The sequence below is a fragment of the Equus caballus genome, chromosome 2, assembly GCF_041296265.1.
Source record: "Equus caballus isolate H_3958 breed thoroughbred chromosome 2, TB-T2T, whole genome shotgun sequence".
NCBI classification, from domain to species: Eukaryota; Metazoa; Chordata; class Mammalia; order Perissodactyla; family Equidae; genus Equus; species Equus caballus.
Window position 1 is genome coordinate 95,164,550 of NC_091685.1, and position 22,541 is coordinate 95,187,090.

Here is a 22,541-nt window from a genome sequence, read left to right on the forward strand (position 1 = left end):
ACACACAAGGATGTATGTACAAGGCATTGTTCACCGCAACATTGTTTGTAAGTGGAAAATGTTGGGAACAAGCCACATGTCCTTAATAGATTATTGGATAATTAATTTTTGTGGTCTATTTATACAAAGAACACAATTCCTCAGTTAAAACAGATGAACTAAATCTATATGCATTATCATGGCTCCATCTCATAAACATAATGTTGAATTAAATTAGTAAATCACAATGGGTACAAAAGTGATACTATATTTGTAAATTTAAAACAGAAATTATATTGTTTGTTGATGCAAACATGAGTCAAGGTAAATATATGGGTAAGAAGAATATAGATCAATTTCAGGGCGATGGTAACCTCTGGGGAAAGAGGGAGGAAAAAGGGATGAGAGTAGCCTTAATTGTTTGTGATCTTTTATTGTTATTTAGATTAAGAAATCTGAACCAAATATGGCAAAATGCTAATGCTTGTTAAATTAATGTGGCAAATACTTGAGTTATTTTTTCTCTTCATTTATGAAATTTTCATGATCAAAAAGAGAACATTTTAACAAAAGCTTCCATGGTTAAAGAAATTTTGAATATCCTGGATTAATAAAAGCCTAGTCGTTTTCTTTGCTGCAAAATTTTTAAGTCGTTAATATGCTAATAGACATTGTGAATTGCCAAGAGGGTAATGTCTTAAGAAATGTTTTCCAAACTTATTTGACCATGGAAGCTCTTTATTTATTTATTTTTTTAAATAAAACATCTATTCACATCTCGTGGATATTTTGGGAAATACTGTTATACATCATAGCACTTAATTTTTCCTAATTGTTTCATGTAATTTAACTTGATTTTTCTGGTTATGTTTTCCATCTCCTTGATGTCAGGACCTAAGTCTTATTCCTTTTAACTAGGTATGTAATGGATGTCCAGGTAATGCTTTGAGGGCTTGCTTGATTTTTCTGAGACATTATCATGCAGATCATTATACTGATTATAGGTTTTTGGGGGGGAGGAAGTAGTAAAAATAATCCTTGCACACAACTTTACATGGAAATAAAAAGTGTAACTCAAGAACGAACGCAAAGATCAGCATAAGGATAACAGTATATTTTAGACAAACGGCATCTATTGATTCCAAAACATTGCCAGAATTAATTGCTGAAAACTTCTTTTCTTCATGTATTCACACATCTCATTCAACAGATACTATGAAATATCTGAAGAGAAATGATAGCTTCCTAATATATAAGATGTAAATACAACCCAATGCATAAGATTTCTCAGAATTGAATCATCAGCGATTTCTCAGAGTAAAATAACTGAACCCTTTTGAAATTATATTAAGCATAAATCCATTCACAATTTCTATTAAAGAATTAATTCATTAAAAAATTTGTAAATACTAGGTATATCTTAAATTCCTTGGTTCACAAGGGTATAATTTTGACAGAACAATAAATAAAATTAATAACACAACAAAAACTTGTTGACACAATTTATTTATTTTCCATTGCTCCACACCTAGGCACTTTCAGCCAACTTAATATCAGAAGTGAATGTTCCTAATTCCTACCCTTTTGATACCTTATAAAAGTATTAAATACAGGTGTTAAATGGAAATATCAAACAAATTTTTTAAATAGATCTGTAAGATCTAATTCTAAGAGTTAAGTTAACCCTTACCCATTTGAGGGTTTCAGAAAAGCACGTTGTGATTCTCATTTCATAACCATTACCCTTTATGCCATTTTATATTTGGTAAAATTCTGCTGCTGTTTATTTAAAGATAAAACATTTGTATTTCATTCTTTTTGAATTTTTCATTTTGCTATAATTCTTATGGCTTTAAAAAATTGTTTTATGGGCTTGCATAAAAGAAAATTTCTGCCCTTTGCAGAAACTAGCTTTGTATACAGTAAAATCTCATTGCAGTACAACTCAATACCTTTTTTATTATTTAGGTTAATTTAGAATTCTGATTTTCCTAAGAGAAATTCACATCAATACTAAGAAGGTAGTCTGTGTTTTCAGGCCTGTTATTATGTTGGAAGCTAACACTGAAAACAATTTTTAAGTGGTTTTACTAAAAAATTCTACAGGTACCCAAAAGTTTTTATAGATGTGATTTTTCATCTGTTTTGTTATGTTAGTCTTGGAGATATAGTGATATAAACAGTAAATGTGTATCTCCTCTAATTTTATTACACTTTAATATGGTCTGAAACGTTAAAGATAAACTGGCTTTATAAAGAGTAGGAGGCAGGTGAGGAAGAATGTTATATTATCTGCTTTGGGTGTTTCTGGTAATGTTAGTACTTTAACACTCTTTGTATAATGTCATCATGACTCATAGTAAAGTTACAATTAATAATGATTTGAAGTTTTTCTGCAGCGGAAGATACTCATGGTTGGTTTAAAGCACTGCTAGACCTTTGCAGTATTTCAGCCGGATGTCCCTCTTAACTGTCTAACTCACTTGTTTCACTATCAGCTGAAATAATATGACTCAATTCCGTCAGTTAACAGGAGTTAAAGGCAGGACATTAACTCACTATTTACAACTGTCTGGATGACAAAATGATATCACCATATTCCACTTATGCTGCTGTAAGACAATGGAATAATCTACTTTGCTACAAATATATTATGAAGATCAAACATGTGGTATTTAGTTTTGTAAACAATTTCTTGGATGAGGACATTTTTCAGATGGACCTTCATGGTTTGTGCAGTTGAAACTATGGACGTGTACATCTTAGAGCATTAATTCTCTAAAATTGTGTCATTATCACAGTGCACATGCCCTCCTGTTGCTCCTAGACATTCTGCCATATTTCTATATGGAAAGTTTGCTTGAAAAATGGGTGTATGTTTGTCAGGGTTGGGGGAAAGGACGTGTATACATATAAGGTAAACCTTATCCAGAATAGAAAGCCAGAACAAAGACTATTTTAGTTATCTATGTAGCAGATTACTCCCCAAATCTTTATGGTTTATACTAGCAAACATTTAACATCTCACACAGTTTCTGTGGATCCAGAATTTAGGAGTAGCTTAGCTGAGTGATTCTGGCTTGGGATCTCTCATGAGGTTACAGCTGAGATATCAGTTGGAGCTGCATTCATCTGAAGGCTTGAATAGGGTGTGAAGATCTGCTTCCAAAATGGCTTAATGACATGACTGGCAGTTGGTGCTGGCTCTTGGCAGAAAGCCTCAGTTCCTCATCATGTGGACTATTCTATTCAGCTACTTGAGCATCCTCTTCACATTGCAACTGATTTCTCCCAGACTGAGTGATATGAGAACAAGGCAGAAGCCAAATGGCTTTTATGAACCAACCTTGGAAGTCATGCAGTATCATTTCTGCAATGTCTTGTTGGATGCGCAGGTTAACCCTGATCAATGGAGAAGAGCACACTGAATGTGTGAATACCAGAAGGTGAGGATCACTGGAGGAGACCCCCTAAGAGGCTGGCTACTGCAGGTGGGGAGGAAAAGAAATAGGATGTATACTTTGAAAGAACCACTGCATCTTGACTTTATTTCAGGAAAAGGAGGATCTCATTCACAAAATAATTTCTGACCAATTTCTGCAAAGTGAAATAGCACAAGATTTTACATTACTGTTTGTATGTATAAGTCACTTTTGTTCATGCCAATGATTCTGCAAGTCCGCTCATACAGATAGTTCTCATTTTAGAGTCGGGGAGGTCACACATCAAGATGGTGGCTAGAATCAGAGAAGTAAGATCCAGGATTTCTGTCTTTTAATCTTTGGTCATGCCATTGCTTCCTGCGAGTCCAGAATTACCCCAAGAGATTTCCCAAATGATTATTGCTGAAATAGGTCTGTGTATCGTCCATCCATCTCCAGCCATTGTTCTATGAAACTGTAATTCAGAGACGTGTCTGTTTGTTGTGTCTGTTCCACTGGTAGCTGTACATGCTCATAGACTTTTAAGACCTTTGTGACACATTCTGATGATGAAACAATGAGGTTTGTAAGCAATGATAGTGAGTAATTTATCTCCACACACATTTAACTTTGCAGACATCAAGTCATGGTAACAGGAAATGCATCCTCTCACCAAGCCAGCTGAATTGTAGCTATAAAGCTAGTCTCAACATGGAAACCAGGAGTGGAACAGTGGAGAGTTATCAGCACTATTAAGGTGGATGAGGGGAGAGGAGCAGGTAGGTAGCCATATTTTTTTGAATTATGGCTCGGAGCGTTGTTCTTACCTCCCTTTCAATGAAAACAACCTCCATTGTCCCCCACAGGGTGGGCTGTTACAGTAAATGACAAGATCAACTTAGGATGTTTTAAAGAAGAGATGTTAAGGTCAGTTCAGATACTCACTGTCTTTGAGGCCAAGACATATTCGTAAGCATGCATTGTTTCTGATGAATGGCTAATTAGACAGAAGAGAAAACAAGGATGCACCTGGTGTCTTTCTGCACCATGGGATCACATTTCCTGGATATATTTTACTACCTGGTTCCGGGAAGCCAGCTATCTAGTATTGTCAGCTGCATAGCATCAGATATTTTTGCATTTAATTGGGCTAAGTGTCTGATTTATGGCACCTGAGTCAAGGATTTAGCAAGGTCATTCAGCTCAAACAGACCAACACCCAACGTGAATAGGTTTGTTCCTGCCCTGCTTCTTGGCACTTAGGATGCTTTAATAGACCCAATGACTATTATTCGAATGAAAATGCTGTTCTATTTGTGGACCTAAATTCCTGATCTCTTCCAAAAAACCAATAAAATTGAAAAATAATTTTCACAGAGGTTTGTAGTAGGCACTCTTTTTGGACAGCTGAAGAATTTATTTCCTGGGCCTGTTGTGCAGACGGTAGAAAGGGGGTATCCTGAGGGTTATGTTGCATTTTTTTTGGTCCAGTCATATGTAAACTAGATGGAGGAATTTATTCAGACTTCTGGAATGATGATTTGAGGGAAGTTTAATAAAAGGTCTATTTACAAAGATGTAGTCAGGGTTTAGGGAAAATAATGAATGTGATTCAGTGGCCCAGCAATTCTAACAGTAGAGAGCTATTGCTCTCTCTGTGTCTTCAGGAGCAGAGGAAGGGAGAGGTAGAGAGCCAGAGTGAAGAGAGTCATTTGACAGGAGCTGTAGTTTCAACAGAGGGATGCAGCTAACCAGTAGCGACCTTAGTGAGGGAACCAGGAAGATAAATACCCTGACCTTACACTCCCCTTGACCTCTACTCTCCAGCTAATGCCAAACCCAACTGGAAGCCCATTGATGCTGTCTACACAGGCCAGACCCCAGCACACATAGCAAGGTAGAAAAGTGTGGGGTGTGAATCTGGAGGGGCAGAAGGAAGATATCAAGCACAAAGCCCTACTTATAATTGGTAGAATTCAAATTGAAATATACACTCATTTTTCTAACTTCTCTAAAACTAAAAACTAAAGCATAGTATGGTGATCTCTGGAGCCTCATTCCCTAGGTTTGAATCCTAGCTCCAACACTGACCTCTGGCAGGTGACTCACTCTTTCTGGGCTTCATCTGTCAAAGAAGATAATTATGATGCTGAGCCCATAAGTTTGTCAAGAGGAACAAATGAACTGATGTATGTAAAGCATTTAGACCATGGCCTGGCACACAGCATTATTTATCTTTGCTGTTACTATTTCCTAAAGTCTCATACAGGATCCTGTAGTTGTGTTGCCCTTTTTTAGGACAAATAATGTACATTGAGTTAAATTGGATTCCTGTTGTTATTATTTTTTCCATATTCCTTTGGTGTTTCTCTGTACGTGGGATTCAATATCCAGGTTACAGTAATTGAATTGAGATCCTTAGGGCTCTCATATCCAACCAAAGGAGGCAGGAACATTTCCTTGAGTATCCTCACAACAGCCAGGGAGTGTGATGAATTTCTTTACTGCAGAAAACGACTGACTGGGTGATTTAAATTTGTGATGGAGAAGTTTAGTCGTCTGCTCCTGCTTCCTCCACTAAATCGATCCCTTTAGGAATTCCTTTAGGAAGCCTTTCAAATGTGCTTATTGCACAGAATGGTAGAGACGAAAATGAATCTTTGACTTGGAACACTGCCTTTTCTTGAGATTTATTATCTAATTAAGCAATTTCCCAATAAAACAAGCATTTAAATGTTCACAAGAACCAAGAAACAGCAGTAATAATATTAAAAACTAGCATTTGTAAATCACACTACAGTTTACAAAGAGCCTTCACATTTACTGGCTCAGTGGTTTTCAAGGTTTTGTTTTAGTTTTGGAACCCTTTGAACATTCCATTCTTAGACACATATATATCACATGAAAATGAGCTCTCTGGTTCAAGCCCACCCAATCAGCCCTTTTTTCTCTACTCTGAGCTTAGTCCAATGGAGGAGTGCTGAGTTTCTGAGGAGGACAGTGTGAAAGTTACTTTATTAGTCTCTTTCTGAATTCCCCCCCTTCCTTGGGTGCAGGGCTCATTCATCCCATTGTCTTTTAGGATTCTGTTTCAAATGCAGAGTTCTAGGCATCGAGACAGTCTTCCATGAAAATATTTGTGTTAGTGTGGAGGAAGTCACCTAATGAGGGCTTGAGAAGAGAAGGAAACACTGAGGAGAACTGAGAGGACCCTTAGCATCTCTTTTACATGTCCCACCATGATTGTGTTTGAAACTTGATGTGATCTTGGTCTATGACCACGAGTTAGTGGAGTTTGGGGTTTCAAGTTTTCCAAATCCCACATTATATAATTCATCCAAGTAAAAATTGGTTGATAGAGGGCTGGCCCCATGGTCAAGTGGTTATGTTCGTGTGCTCCGCTTCAGTGGCCCAGGGTTTGCTAGTTTGGATCCTGGGCGCAGACCTACACACTGCTCATCAAGCCATACTGTGATGGCACACCACATAGAAGAATTAGAATGACTTACAACTAGGATATATGACTATGTACTGGGGCTTTGGGGAGAAAAAAAAAAAGAGGAAGATTGGCAACAGGTGTTCGCTCAGGGCCAATCTTCCTCACCAAAAAAAATTGGTGGGCAGCCTTTCTTAGCAGACCATATGCAGTCTTCTGAGCAATAGAGTTTCAAGAGGACATTCAAGGAGTAATACAGCATAATGAAATTGTCTCCTTTTTACTGCTACTAAGATGTTTATACATAAACTATTTAAAATAATTTCAAGGTGTGTGTGTGTACATGAACATGTATGCTGTTTATCTCTCTACCTACTCTACCTATTTATTAAAGGCTTGTGTGTGTCAGGCTCTAAGCTGAGTTCTCTATATCATTTCTTTTAAAATTGACATTATTATTACTGTGATAAGGAAATTGTGGCTGCCTAAGTAGCTTAGGTAAGGTCTTACCATTAGAATCTGTCCATAGCCCATGCTCTTGACTGCAATACTAAACCACTTGTACAACAAGCTTGACACATTTCAGCTCCAAAATTGACAAGAACAGTAATAGCAACACAAATTTGAAATGTCAAAAATTGGGGTGAATTTATGGTAAAAATAAAGGAAAGCACAAATTTGAATCAGATTATATTATAAATTCTAACTACATCTTTGGTTAGAAATTTAGGCAGGAATTTTGTCATATCAGTTCTCTTGTGATTAGTGAGTTATGTAACAAAGGAATTGGCCTCTAAGTGGCTTCTGAGGAAAGGATGAATGAAGTTTGAGATCTGACCCAAGAGAAACCATATGAGGACCGGCAAGGAAGAGATATTTTCAAGGCTTGCTCACTCTTTACCTGTACCTTCATGAAGACCTAATAGAGGTAATTAAGAATTTCCAGGGGGCTGACCCGAGTGGAGTGAACAAGTTTGTGCACTCTGCTTCAGCAGCACAGGGTTTGGCCAGTCTGCATCCTGAGCGCAGACAAGGCACCGCTCATCTGGCCATGCTGAGGCAGCATCCCACATGCCACAACCAGAAGGACCTACAACTAGAATATACAACTTTGTACTGGGGGGCTTTGAGGAGAAGAAAAAGAAGAGAAGAAAAAGAAGGTTGGCCACAGAAGTTAGCTCAGGTGCCAATCTTAGGAAAATCAAGAGAATTTCCAGGAAGATAGCATAATTCCACTCTTCTTATATTTGCAGGTTCTTTAGAGTTTTGCATGGCTGATTCCTGCTTATCATTCAAATCTCAGATCAAACATTCTCTACTTGGAGATGGATATCTTCCCAATACACCCCCCCCCAACCAGCCCCCTCTCCGGAGTCAGAATCCCATGATTATTAAAATGAGAATCACTATCGGAAATTATCTTTTTGATTTGTTTATTTTTCATTGTCTGTTTCTTCCCACTAGAATATCAACTCCACAGGACAGGAATCTTTGTTCCTTTCTGTGTCTTCAGAATCTAGGTTAGTACCTGGTACATAGAAGAGAGTGTGTAAATATTTGCTCATTAAATTAATATTTTGACACCCTTGAAGTACTCTGTAATGTTAAGAATTTCAGCCATATACCATTTCAAATAAGGTTTATAAAGTGTTCTTAGTGAAATTGTAAAATTCTTAAAATATAATGTGAAGAAAATTAAAAAGCTGCATTCAGAATTTTACATTTGGTATGACTTTAACTGTTAAAGCTTGATAGAGAAAATTTGTAAAGATGTCAAATATTAAATATGGTTTCTGTGGTGGTAGGTTATGAGTAATTTTTTCTTGTACTTATATAATAGTATAATGAGCACAAATTACTTTTAAAATGAAATATAAAATAATCAAGAACTGAAAAAATTCTAAATAGATCAACAATGATTTCCAATGCCATAGTTTTTGCTTTCGGACGTATTTTTGGATTATATATTAGAGACTGCCTAGACAGTTGTGACCATAATAGGGATGATGAGGAGGAGGAGGACAATGAGAGACAGTAAGAAAGCAAGAAAGGAACAGAAAATGTGGGAGAAGTGGAGATAGGAGAATCATTTACCATTTTTTTTTCATAAACCTGCACAAGCTCAACTAGTAATGTTTGCATTATCAGTCTTTTCTTGATCTTTTAGAAGATGGGGTATAGAGAAAGGCATAGAATGTCAACCAAGTTGATCTGAAAATGTGTTATACGGACATTTGGCAATTCATTTGGAAACTGATATATTACTAATGTTTAACGATATCTTGGGTTTATGGTGGGTGAATAGATGGGATCAAAATCTTTGGCCTGGGCTATAGGTCAATGAGGGCAAGTGCTGTGTCTTCTCAATTACCTTGTATCCCCAGGGCCTAGCGTGGTGCCATTTACCTAAAAGGTGTTTAACTATTTTTTTAATAAGTTAATATACTAATCATAGTATTTTTTTACAAGGTTTAATATATGGAGCCAAAAGTTATTTCTTCTATTATATTATGATATCTTTATGCCAAATTTCATATTACTGTTCTGCTTTTGAGAAAAAATGTTGCCTAACCAGTGGCTGATTATTCTTTTTACCTAGAGTCAGTTGAATGGGTTAGCAATATTTGCCTTCATATTTTAGAGTCTTTTAAATGGCTATGTCAAGTCAAATTGCATCAACTTAAATATACCTGTATAGAAATGATCTCAGTGTTTTGTTGGGGTATTATAAGAAAAAGTACAAAAATTTGAAAATCTACTTCAGTAGTGGCATTAAACCTCATTTTAAATGTTACAGTTGGGAGATGGAGAAGTAATTCTTTCTTCTACTCTAACCAATTATATTTTCAATTATGAAAATATATCCAAAGATTCCTTTTAACTCTATGCTATAGTGGCAATTGTTACAGAACATTCCATTTCTATAAAGCCTTGGTTCTCAATTTGGACTGTATATTGAAATCACGAAGGCAGCATAAAAAAATACTGATGCTTGGTTCCCAGCCTACATATTCAGGTTTAATTGATCTGGGGGCAGTCTGGGCATTTGAGTTTGTAAAAGCTCCAGAGGTGATTCTAATGTGCAACCAAGATTGAGAGCCACTGATTTAACTATTAACACACTTATCTACTTAACCTATGGTATTGTTTTCCAGAGAAACTACCATGCTGACATTTGTTAGCTCAGGATCTATAACTGGTACTAACTGATTGGCAGAATAAAGCCCTTCCAAATAATGTCTATAGAGGATTTCTAGATGATAGAAATTTTCCCTTGTGCATGGAGTGTCAAACAGATCATTTGCCTTCATATTAAGGTTATTGTAAAGAGTAATTCTGTGGCTTTGCCACTCTTAATAATTCTTCTTTTTTTTAAGTTCCTCTTAGCATTATGCACTGATCTGCACCTCACTGAGGTTACACTTAATGTTCCTCTTTTCAAAAGTACATCAGAGAGGACTAGCACTTTGAAGATTTTACTCTTTGACTCAAACTTTTAGGATAAAATTGAAAAGTGAATTTATGAGAAAGTTAAAGCAGGAATAGCATATTGAACTAACCCAAATGTATCCTCTGGAACTCAAAAGAGGGAAGAAATTTGAAATTTTTAATACAACTCTGCTTTATATAGGAATAGAAAATGAAGCAAGATATCCTTCACTTCCTAGGATCTCAGAAACCCAAGTCAGGTTTATTTTGAAACTGACAAGTCTATCTGAAGGAAAAATTAGTTTAGAAAATTCTGAGGAAAGATATCCATTGTTTTTTGAACTTCCTTTCCTTTAGTTGGTGGTTTAAAAACATTCTTTATATATTGATTTAGTAGTGAATTATTGAGGGGAGACTTAAGGGGTTTCATGCTTTTACTTCTCATATACTAATGCATTTTTAAACTTAAAATAATAGCCTTTGAGGAAACACAGATCGTCCTTAGCATACTGCCAAAGAAGGCATAAGCAAATATAAATAATAGAAGCCCTAAATGTGGGACAAAAAAAATAAGCCATAATATCTAAGGTCTGTTACTCCTGTGTAGTTGGTGAGAATGCACCAGAGCCTTACATTATAAAATCAGCCAAATTCATTTACATCTGAACTACATAGAACCATTTTAAGCCAGTTTGTCCTGATATAGGTTTTCTGACTGTGTGAAAAATGGGAAGAGGGTAGGTGTTTAATTTTTTTTATTGTGTGTTTCCAAATAGAATGAGATCAATGTGTCACAAGTGAATTAAATGAATAATTATTCTTTATTATTGCCACAATAACTGCTTTTTGAGTAAATGAAAAAGAAATCAGGTAACCTGTTTAAGTTAACTTGCTAGCTACTAAGAGAGCATCTACAAATTTAGTAATTCCTCCAAGGGGGCTCTGGGCTAACTGAAGAGCTGTTCCTTTGTCAATGAGTCAGTGATAGGTAGTGACAATCTGTACTGGGTTAATCATGTTATGACTGTATACATAAATTGACTGAGATGAACCTCTAAAGGAGATAATGGCAGAGTGGCAGTTCATTAGCCTATATAGACTAATTAAACAGCTAATTAGATTCTTACTAAGAAATACCTTCATGTGATTATGAGTCCAAAGCGACTCAGTCAGTCCACAAATTGGATTATCTAGATCTTAAATTCTCATAAAAAATAATGGTGTTTGAAGAGTTAGTTTGGTCTCAAAATATTAAATGATAAGCTTAGGACTAAATTAGGTGTCATTTGTTTCCTCAATTCTTTATTAAGTTGTCAATTCTGGAATCTCTATTTTCCTTTCTTATTGCAGTTTTAAAATTATCTCCATATACTGTGAACTTACTATAAATCAGACATCAGGCTAAGGCGTGAACTTGCATCATATTGTTGAATCTTTATATTGGTACTAGGAGGCAGGGGTCATTATTCTTCTCTTATACCTATGAGAGAACTGAGCCTAAGAGTTAAATAACACACTGCCACAGTTAGGAAGTGTTGGAACCTGTACACCATGAGCAAGTGGACCATGTTCTATATAAATGCAAAATATGGACTTATTTGGTATTAACTTAATAATTCAACATCTTATAAACTTTATTGGTTCTACTCACGTTTGTCAATAATATTCTCTTCAAGAGCTATTTATAGTTGTTTCTCAGTTGCTTGCTTTTGTTGTGTTCAGAAACTATAATCTGAGGGCCGGCTTGGTGGCCCAGTGGTTAAGTTCGCGTGCTCCACTTCAGCAGCCCAGGGTTTCTCCAGTTCGGATCCTGGGCGCAGACATGGTTCTGCTCATCAAGCCATGCTGAGGCGGCATCCCACATACCACAACCAGGTGCATTCACAACTATAATATACAACTATGTACTTGGGGGCTTTGGGGAGAAGAAGAAGAAGAAGGAAAAAAGAAGATTGGCAACAGATGTTAGCTCAGGTACCAATCTTAAAAGAAAAAAACTATATTCTAACCTGATGCGGGCTCGGCGAGCCAAAGAATCGAAGAGGATTTCTTGGACTCTCAAGGTCTGGTAGTAGTGCTCCTTTATTCAGGGAATAGCATGGGGACAAGACCCATGGGCAGTGAAGGGCTGCAATGTGTTGTGGGTTAGAGCTAAATTTATAAGGCATGGATACGTGACTTATTTTTACTAGACAAAGGAAAGATGACGTAAATGGTATCAGTGCAGATGGGGTCTGGTTATTGTGTGGTCGTATAACTTTAGATATAAATTGGGTTATATAGATCAGCATGTAGGCCAGGACAACTTGGCCTTCTCTCCCTGGGGAAGCCTTGATCCTCATCATAACCTGTACTCATGCAGGCCTTTTGGCACAACCTAATTTCTTGGACTGGGCTAAGACCTAGGAAAGAGTGCTCTTAGGATCCTGTTTCTAGCGGGATTTCTCAACCATGCATTATTTATATTTGCACTAAATTATTTTTTGTTGTGAGGGCTTTCCTGTGCATTGTAAAATGTTCAGCAACACCCCTGACCTCTACCCACTAGATGTCAATAGCAAACCTCTTCCTTCACCCCCTCTCCCTAGCTGTGACAAACAAGAATGTCTCTAGACTTTATCAAATAGCCCCTGTGGGCAAAATTGCACTTGGTTGAGAAAACACTGGTTTATAGTGTCGAGAAATTTTATTGAACAATTTTTTTACTAATCACAACTATTACCATCACTGTGGTTGGTAAAGTTCATGGTTATGGTTGAAGTTCTATACAGTGGTTGCCAAAGAAAAATTGCATTGGGCTGAGTTAAACAGGCGAGGAAGACTTTAATCAAGACTATTGTAATAGGGAAGAGAGATTGAATTCAACTCCACGGAAACAAAAGGCAGAAGAGTTTTTAATCATGGTGGTGAGCTAGTGGAAAAGTACTGGGGGACATTGGAGGAGAGGTTTGTCCACGTGCAATGTGCTTAGGCCACTGTGTTTGCTAGTTAGCTAGTTTGCTAGTTATGGAAGTTAGGTCCTACCTTCCCCCAGAGGCTGGGAGATAAAGGGGCTGTCTTTCTTAAAGATTACGTTTCAAAAGGATGACCACCAGGTCCTTGAGAAAGACATTCCTGGGTTGTAAAACTGGCAAGAGGCTGGGAGAAGATTTACATATCAAGGGGGTAGAAAAATAATTTACAATTGCAAGTTTTCTAAAGTAAATGCTCTATGAAAAAAGAGGCCAGGGTCTATAGTCAGAAAGAAACCTGTCTGAAGTTTATCCAAGCTCAGAGGACTGTTAAGACCATCTTGGTGATGGTTTTTGCTAAGGCTTGAATACTCAGGGTGAATCTAAGACATGCCATTATTAAGTCAGTGGTTGGGTTGGGATTTATGCAACTATCACACACTCTCAGTTAAGGCCATCTGTGGAAAGATCTGGTGTTGGTGCCATGTCTGCTTTACTGCCCTCAGCCTATGACTACCTCAGTTTCCATATCTTCATCTTGTGGAGTTGGCTAATCACAACCACAGTTCTGTCAGCTCTCAGTGTATGCTGCCAGTGCTCTCAGAAATGAAGATCATATGCTTTCCAAACTGAGATCCATTTTAACTGTTATAAACATAGGGTAAAAGAACAGGCCAAGTGCTGTCTTCTTTGTCTTTCATTCCCAAAGCCTGACACATAGTAGGAGCCTAATAGTTGTTTGGTTCATGCTTGGGTGACCCCTGGGTTTCTATTTTGATGGGTATTCAGCTGTGTCAGAGTTATCTTGACTCTTACCTGCGAAGTCCACGGGAGAGCAGAAACAGTGTTCTGCTCCCTGGGGGAAGTTTTCTGGATTTATACCATAGAGGTATTGGAGCACAAGGTCCTAGATTTTGTGACTGATTTCAGTTATCAATTTGTTCCACAGCAATTTAATCAGCTAGTACTGAACATTTAGCATGAGAAAGATATTGTGCTAAGCACTGGGAATAAAAAGACCAGTTAAGATACCATACTGCTCCTGAAGGAGCTCACTGTTTCAGAGGAGTCTAGCTATACTCTTGGCCACAATACTGTATGACTGATGGAGCATAAGGCTATGAGAGCACAGAATAAAAGATTGATTTATCCGGAGACATTATGGAAAGACGTTATGGGAACAGGGTCATGGAAAGCGAGACGAGAATGCTGGGCAGAATTTCAAGAGAGCAATGTACGTGAACATCAGCCAAAGCAGAGGGGAGAACGAATAGTTTCTTTATGTCATCAGTCGATAAGGGATAATCATGAAATGGCCTTATTCTTTCTCCCACCACTGCCCTCCAACAGTTTGTTGGATTTCCCTTCTCTGTCCCTGGAGAATATCTCAGAAGTATTCAAGATCTTTCCAGAAATAATATTAGAATAGTCATTAGATATTAGAACTGTCATTTTTTGATATTAAATGTATAGTTCAGTCACATATCACAACTTTCACCTCTACTCCAATTTAAGGCATCTCCCCTCTTTCCAGCTCAGTCCTGACACAAAAATTTCCCAGATAAACAGTGGGGAAGGAGGGGGTGGGTTGGTGTTACGTATTTTTTCATTCTTCCTCCATTTTGCTCTTATACTAATTTTTCTGCAGGGTCCTCCAGGGTTGGGATGGGAATAGGAAATAGAAGTAAAAGAACAGATCTGTCTGTCTGGTACTCTTATAATCTGGCACTGTGCCCTGTATTTCACATGCCTGATAGCTATCGCTTTCTGTAATATGAGGCATCTTGAACATAGTCTGCAAGTGAGGAGGTCTGGAAAAGCTATACCCTCTCCTCTTCTAGCCTATCAAGTTTTCTAAAAAGCCCCATTACCTAATCAACTTTATATAGACTGGTGATTGTGACAAAGAAAGGAGGTAAGGACATATTTAGATTTATCTCAGCAAGTCTGGGTAGGAGTGTCTGGCACCTCTCTTTAGAATGTGTGAAAATTTATCACCTGCTATCCTCAATTTTAGGACCTGGGCCAAGACTCTAAGGCAACTGAAACCTCCCATTATATATCTTGCTACATTTAAATTTGTAGAATATTTACTGTTTATAGAACACTTATATACAATGATGACAACCAGCTGTATTAGAACAAGCCTGGAGTTCTGAACTAGACATATCTAACATCAAAAAAATTTGATACTCCTTTAAACTCTTGGAATATTACTTCCTTTATTTGCAAAATGAGGGAAGTAGAATGTACTTTTCAGTATTACTGCATATAGCATGGCGCCTGACATGCAGTAGGTTATCGAAAAACATGAGCCAGCATCTTCACTATTTGATCCTAATAGCAACTCTTTAAGTAGGTTATTGCAGGAATTGTTTGAGAAATAAATAGAATGTCTGGGCATAGGAGAATCATTGTACTTAGATGAAGGACCGATTCTGAGGATCTTGAATGCCGTGTTAAGAAGTTATAACTTTCTGTACTACCCAATCAAAATCTAGGAGGGAGAATTTAAAATATAGCAGCATGGGGACTGGCCCCGTGGCGGAGTGGTTAAGTTTGCACGCTCTGCTTCGGTGGCCCAGGGTTTCGCCGGTTCGAGTCCTGGGTGCGGACATGGCACCGCTCATCAGGCCATGCTGAGGCGGCATCCCACATGCCACAACTAAAAGGACCCACAATTAAAAATACACAACTATGTACCTGGGGAGCTTTGGGAGAAAAAGGAAGAATAAAAAAATCTTAAAATATAGCAGCATGATTCCTTACACTTACACTTGAACCTCAAAATCATCTTGCTGTCCATCTCTCCTCCTTTTCTCTAACCAGGACCTAACACTGGTCAATTCACAGTGACTATAATATGAGTGATAATATTAACAGCCAGTATTTATTGACTACTTAATATGTACCAGGCACTGGGCTAAGCAGTTTAATTATATTGTTGCATTTTATTCTCACAACCTTATTTCATGGATGAGGGAATTTTGAGTTTGGAAAAGTGAACAATACAATGGACCGCTCACCTCCTGTTAGTGACAGGGCTGGAACATTAACTCCAGCTGTCCAGCATCAAATCCTACAGGCCCGCTGTGTCCCTGTCATTTCCTACACATCCCCATTTCCCAAACACCCTGGTCACTGAGGAAAGAGCTTTAAAGACAGAAGAGCGATCACCATTTGTAATTTTTAAAAATTATATTTACATGTATAATTGGGCATATTTGTATAATTTTCAATTTTTTAATAGTCTTTTTTCTATTCCTTTGTTTTTTTTGACTGATTTTACCCTGTTCTCCATCTTCAAAACAAATTGCCATTCTAATCACATCCACAAGCAGGATAATTCTTGCTGATGTCTTAATATTTATCCTTCCATGTTTCCATTTTATATGATATTATAATGATATAAATATATAATCATATATTTGTGTATGATTTATACATATATACATACGTATTCTAAGTATATATATAAATATATATGTATTACATATATACGTAATACATAAATATATGCATATTACATATATCTATATGTAATCATGTATTTCTGTGATATAAATATTGCAATCATACGTATATTTGTAATCACTTCTATTGCAGATAGTTATGTTTTACACTTTTTTCTGTATCTTCCTTTCTGATTCAACAATACTGTATGGTGTAGGGGAGGAAAAAAATTTTCCTCTGCTCATTTTAGGTTCATTGGCTGGGTTCTTCTAAATTAGGTTGACGCTAAAAAAACAGATTAACAAGAGAAAAATGAACACTTTATTAACATGTGCAGTGCACTTCATGCTGGAGAAACCTCAGTCATGAGTAACTTAGAGGGGTTATTAGAATTTGGGCTTATGTAGCATTTTAGCAAAGACCAATAATTTCGTAGGGAAGTAACAAGACAAAGGAAAAGGAGTTTGAGCTTCTAAAGGCAGCACATTGAGGGAAAGCAAATATATGGGAAACTAATGGCAGATAAGGCTAATTAGTAAGGTTGTTTGTGTAGACTTTCTCAATGCTATCTCATCCCCAGTGATAAAGGTATTATCCCCTTCCTGGTATGGGAAGTGGGGAGGGAGGCACCTTCACAAGAGGAGTGTATGTTCTGCTTTCAGGTTGATGGGAGAAGGCAGAGAACTTTTCTTCTATCTGCTTCCTCTCACTGGTCTTCAGCTAAAAACAATCCTTATGCCAAAATGGCATATCCTTCAATGGAAATACTTCCGGGTCAACTGGTAAATCTCTAATTTACTCTCTTCAGTGGCTGAATAATATTCCATTGTGTGATATATCATCATTCATTCAGCCATTTCCCTGTAGGCATTTGCTTAACAAGGTTCTGTTTTTGTGTGTGTGTGTTTATTTTTGGTCAAAATGAACAAAAGAGCAATAATCATCCTGTACATAAGTGTTAATGAACATGCTATGGAACATAGTCCCAAGAGTTGGAAAAGTAAATGTATTTATAATTCTAATAGATGTAGCTATATTGCTTTCCAAAAAGGCTGTAAGATTTCACACATCCAGAAATGTATTGGAGTGACTTTTTCTCCTACATCCCTCCATTATTTGGTGTTACAGCTCTTTTTAATTTTTGGAAGCCTGATAGGTGTAAAGTGATATTTCATTGTGCTTATAATACTTTTAATAATTTTGTATATTTTAGATAATCAACCCTTGGTCTACCATTTGATTGGCAAATATATTTTTTCCAACTTTATCATCTGTCTATTGACTTGTTTGCCTCGGAAAATATTCATGTAATCAGATATATATAATTTGTTTGATTCCAATTTTGTCTAGATTTTGTCCCTTGACCATAGTTGCTATATCCTAATGTTTTGGTTTTTTTATGATTGTCTATGATTAATCCAGGAATTTGTATTTTTCATATAGTATAAAATGGAGATAAATCATTGTGTGTTTTTAGGTAGCTAATTGTACCGATATATTTATTTAACAATCTACTCTTTTTCTCCTAATTATATATAGTGAGATCCATTTTTAGGCTCTCTCTTATTCCATTGATCTGTTTATCTCTATATCATTACATATTGATTTCGTAATCGTACAGTGGCTTTCTCATAAGTTCTTAAGTACTTCCTCATTGTTCTTCTAGCACATTATTTTATTGGATGTTGTTGGACACATATTTCTCCTGTAAATCTCAAATTGTTTTATCTAATTCTATTTAAAGTCCTGTTGGGACTCTATTTGTAATTCCATTAAATATATGCCTTAATTTTGGGGAAATTGTCATTTTTATTATATTATCTCTTCCCATCTAAAGACCTTTCTTTTTGGTTCAGATCTTTAATAACTTTCAATACAATTATACGTTTTTCTTCATATATCATATGTCTCATGCCATTTTTATTAAATTGCTCTGTATTTTGTAATGTTTGTAAGTATTATAAATGGTAATTTTTTTCATTTCATTTTGAAGTTTATTGTTGCTAGAGAAGATAAAGGCTAGAGGCTATTTTTTGTATATTGTTTCAAAATACCCTGCTCTACTCTTCCATTATCATTAACAATGACCTTCACTTTCCCGGCTCTCATAATCAGGTGCATATGACCCAATTACTTCAGCTCCCTCACCACCCTTTCTTTGACTCGTCTGCCATCATCTTGAAATTTATGATCTAGTTGTTTGGTTATAGTATTTTTCAAGTGCTTTCTTCATATTCAGTATAAGAGTGATACTCTCTATGTTATTACCTGTTCTTTAATACCGTTCTTTTGCCCTAATGGGTGATGGCTATCTTGGCCAGTGAAACGATTCTAATGTTGACAGGCTTGTTTTTCAATTAGGTCTAAATTTTACTCCACTGTCTTATAGTTTCCAGGGCTTCCTATGAGAACTCTTCGTACCAATCTGGTTCTCTTTTTCTCTTAAGTAACTTTTTCTTTATGTTTTTAAGCTCATACATTGTTTTCTTTGTTTTCACACTTCTGAAATTTTAATTACACAGGTCTAACAATATGTTTTTTCTTATTAATGAAGTCTGGAACTTGGTGAGCCATTTCAAATGCACATTTACATTATTCTTCACCTTAGAAAAACTCTCTTCTACTTTGGTTCAGTTATCATTTTGCCTTCATCTATTCTTTTTCTCTTTTTGAAATTTCTATTATGTAATATTATCAAGACCTAATATCTTTGCATCTAATCTCTGAATCTCTTACGTTTTCCCTCATATTTTCCACCTCAAGATGTTTTTTGCTCCAGATTTTGTAACGTAACTCTTGATCTTTCAGACCATGATTTTGGTTCCTGGTAGTGATAGTCCACTCCTTCATTTCATTTAACAAAATCTTTGGTTTAGAAGTTAAAGCTTATCAGCTCTGCATGTGTGTGTGCGTGCATGTGAGTTGAACTAAATTTTACTCAAATATCTATTCCTTTTCTCCAGAAATTCTATTTCTCTGGGCAGATTTTCTGATTGCTCTAATTTTCCTCTCATCTCTGGCTGCCAATCCCCTAAAATGAGTTGTAAGTTTTCTTTGTTAATTCATTGTGGCTTAGGTCTTGTTATTGGGATATTCCACAGAGTGTGGAAGGCACTGTTGTTTCTATCTCTGTGTGTCTGTGACATAGGAGCCAACAGCTATCAGTCCCCTGATGAGCTATTGACCTCAGCAGACAGATTGGTCAATGGGATTAGGCCATCTATGTTTACTACTTGGTGCTTAATCGAAGTTAGGCTCTTACCCTCTTATAGAGTCAAGGAGATGGGAGCACTATACATATTTTTTTATAGTAGAAAAAAACCAAAAATATAACATGAGATCATTAAATCTGCCCTCTTAACAAAATTTTAAGTGTATGGTACAGTATTGTTATCTTTAAGTACAATATTGTACAGCAAATCTCTAGAACTTTTTTTATCTTGCATAACTGAAACTTTAAACCCATTGAAGAATAACTCCCCATCTTCGCCTCTCCCCAGCCTCTGGCAAGATTCTATGATGAATCATGAAACCTCATGATTCTATGAGTTTGACCTCCTATGAGTGGAATCATGCAGTATTTGTTCTTCTGTGATTGGCTTATTTCATTTAACTTAATGTCCTCAAGGTTCATCCATGTTGTCACATACAACATGACATCTTTCTTTGTGAAGGATGTCGAAGAGTTATTTGAACACTCAGGTTCATTGCAGCACTATTAACCATAGCCAAGATGTGGAGGTAACCTGAATGTCCATCCATGGGTAAATGGATAAAGAAAATGTGGTTTATACAAACAATGGGATATTATTTAGTTTTAAAAAAGAAGGCACTATTTTTTTAAAGACTTTTTGGGTTTTTAGGGCAGTTTTAGATTCACAACGTAATTGAGAGGAAGGGATGGAGATTTCCCATGCACCATCTACTTCCACACATACATAACCATCCCCATTATCAACAGCAATCACCAGAATGATACATTTGTTACCAAGGATAAACCTACATTGACACATCATAATTACCCAAAATCCATAGTTTACCTTAGGATACACTCTTGATATTATAAGTTCTGTGAGTTTGGACAAATGAATCATGACACATATTCGTCATTATAGTATTATACAGAATAGTTTCACTGTCCTAAAAATCTTCTGAGCTCTGCCTTTTCATCTCTTGCTCCCCCTGCCCCCACCTCCATTGTCAACTACTAAAGTTTTTATTGTCTTGATAGTTTTGCCTTTTCCAGAATGTCATATAGTTGGAATCATACAATATGCAGCCTTTCCATATTGGCTTCTTTCACTTAGTAACATGCTTTTAAAACTTTTCATGAGCTGATAGCTCATCTCTTTCTTTCTTTTTTTCTTGGTGAGAAAGATTGGCTTTGAGCTAACATCTCTTGCCAATTTTCCTCTATTTGCTTGAGGAAGATTGTCACTGAGCTAACATCTGTACCAATCTCCCTCTATTTTGTATGTGGGATGCCTCCACAGCATGGTTTGATGAGTGATGTGTAGGTCTGTGCCTGGGATCCGAACCCCCAGGCTGCAGAAGAGTGTGCAAACTTAACCACTATGCCACCAGGCGAGCCCCAGCTCATTCCTTTTCAACACTGAGTAATATTCTATTGTCTGGATGTACCTTAGTTTATCCACTCACCTGGTGAATGACATTTTGATTGCTTCCAAGTTTTGGCAATTATGAATAAAGATGCTATAAACATTTGTGTACAGATTTTTTTGTGGACATAGGTTTTCAACTCCTTTGGATAAATACCAAGGAATGATGTTGTTGCTGGATCATACAGTAAGATTATGTTTAGTTTTGTTAAGAAACTGCCAAACTGTCTTCTAAAGTAATTGACTATTTTGCATTCCCACCAGCAATGTCTGACAGTTCCTGTTGCTCCATATTCTTGCCAGCATTTGGTGTTGTCAGCGTTCCAGATTTTGACCATTCTAATAGGTGTGCAGTGATATCTCATTGTTGTTTTAATTTCCATTGAATCTGTACATCAAGTTGGGAAGAACTGACATCTTGACAATATTGAATCTTCATATCCATGAACATGGAATGTCTCTCCCTTTATTTAATTCTTCTTTGAGTTTATTCATCAGAATTTTATAGTTTTCCTCATATAGATCTTGTACTTATTTTGTTAGATTTATATCTAATATTTTATTTTTTTGGTGGTAATATAAACAGTATTGCATTTTTCATGTCAAATTCCACTTGTGCATTTTTGGTATATAAGAAAGAATTTGGCTTTTATTACAGTATTAACTTCATATCCTGCAACCTTGCTATAATCACTTATTAGTTCCAAGAGTTTTTTGGTCATTTTTTTCAGATTTTCTGCATAGAGGATCATGTCATCTGCAAACAAAGACAGTTTTATGCCTTCCTTTCCAGTCTGTGTATATTTTGTTTCCATTTCTTGCCTCACTGTATTACCAAGGACTTCTCGTACCATATTAAAATGATGTGATGAGAGGGGCCTTTCTTGCCATGTACCTGATCTTAGTGAGAATGCCTCAAGTTTTTTGCCATTAAGTATGATGTTAGCTGTAGGCTTTTTGTAGATGTTCTTTATCAAGTTAAGGAAGTTCCCCTCTATTTCTAATTTTCTGAGAGTTTTTATCAAAAATGGAAGTTGAATTTTGTCAAATGCTTTTTCTGCATCCATTGATATAATTATGTGATTTTTCTTCTTTAGCCTGTTAATGTGATGGATTACATTAATTGATTTTCAAATGTTGAACCAGACTTCTATACTTGGGATAAGTCCGAATAGGTCATGATGTGTAATTCTTGTTATACTCTTGTGGATTCAACTTAACTAATATTTTATTGAGGATTTTTGCATCTATT

At 36.4% G+C, this 22,541-nt stretch overlaps 1 protein-coding gene across 21 annotated transcripts in view; it reads left to right on the plus strand.

Annotated features, from left to right (window-relative positions):
* INPP4B (inositol polyphosphate-4-phosphatase type II B) overlaps positions 1–22,541 on the plus strand; it is a 747,831-nt gene that overhangs the window by 309,726 nt on the left and 415,564 nt on the right. Inside the window, exons 1-2 of one of the 21 annotated variants that reach the window (XM_070258388.1) lie at positions 4,020–4,180; positions 8,302–8,357. The exons of 18 other annotated variants lie outside the window; for them this stretch is intronic. The gene's annotated coding sequence lies outside the window, so the exon portion shown is untranslated. Of the gene's footprint in view, positions 1–4,017; positions 4,181–8,301; positions 8,358–22,541 lie in introns of those variants that run through there. 2 more of the 21 variants (XM_070258382.1, XM_023636503.2) reach the window with 2 other exon arrangements.